Source organism: Arachis hypogaea, chromosome 5 (assembly GCF_003086295.3).
Source record: "Arachis hypogaea cultivar Tifrunner chromosome 5, arahy.Tifrunner.gnm2.J5K5, whole genome shotgun sequence".
NCBI lineage: Eukaryota > Viridiplantae > Streptophyta > Magnoliopsida > Fabales > Fabaceae > Arachis > Arachis hypogaea.
The window spans coordinates 86724794-86725554 of record NC_092040.1 but is presented as its reverse complement, the minus strand read 5'-3'; the positions used below and the strand labels follow the sequence as shown (position 1 = coordinate 86725554).

General features: G+C 40.7%; 1 non-coding gene across 1 annotated transcript; it reads left to right on the top strand.

The window, feature by feature from the left end:
* The first annotated feature begins 424 nt into the window (after window positions 1-424).
* On the top strand, window positions 425-532 carry LOC112804450 (small nucleolar RNA R71). Its single transcript, XR_003203065.1, has one exon. It is a non-coding gene; the product is annotated as a small nucleolar RNA R71 (small nucleolar RNA).
* Window positions 533-761: the final 229 nt, after the last annotated feature.

Below are 761 nucleotides of genomic sequence, written 5' to 3'. Positions count from 1 at the left end.
TCCATGAAGGATTATAGGTGTTTCCATAGGGTTCTCCCATGTAATTCACCTCTTCCATTGAAGGGTTCTCAGGATCATAAGCTTCTTCTTCAGATGAAGCTTCCTTAGTACTGCTTGGTGCATTTTGCATTCCAGACAGACTTTGAGAAATCATATTGACTTGTTGGGTCAATATCTTGTTCTGAGCCAACATGGCATTCAGAGTATCAATCTCAAGAACTCCTTTCTTCTGATTTGTCCCATTGTTCACAGGATTCCTTTCAGAAGTGTACATGAATTGGTTATTTGCAACCATTTCAATTAGCTCTTGAGCTTCTGTAGGCGTCTTCTTCAAATGAAGAGATCCTCCAGCAGAGCTATCCAATGACATCTTGGACAGTTCAGACAGACCATCATAGAAAATACCTATGATGCTCCATTCAGAAAGCATATCAGAGGGACACTTTCTGACCAATTGTTTGTATCTTTCCCAAGCTTCATAAAGGGATTCTCCTTCCTTCTGTCTGAAGGTTTGAAATTCCACTCTAAGCTTACTCAATTTTTGAGGTGGAAAGAACTTTGCCAAGAAGGCATTGACTAGCTTTTCCCAAGAGTTCAGGCTTTCTTTAGGTTGTGAGTCCAACCATATTCTAGCTCTGTCTCTTACAGCAAAAGGGAATAGCATAAGTCTGTAGACCTCAGGGTCAACCCCATTAGTCTTGACAGTGTCACAGATTTGCAAGAACTCAGCTAAAAACTGATGAGGATCTTCCAATGGAAGT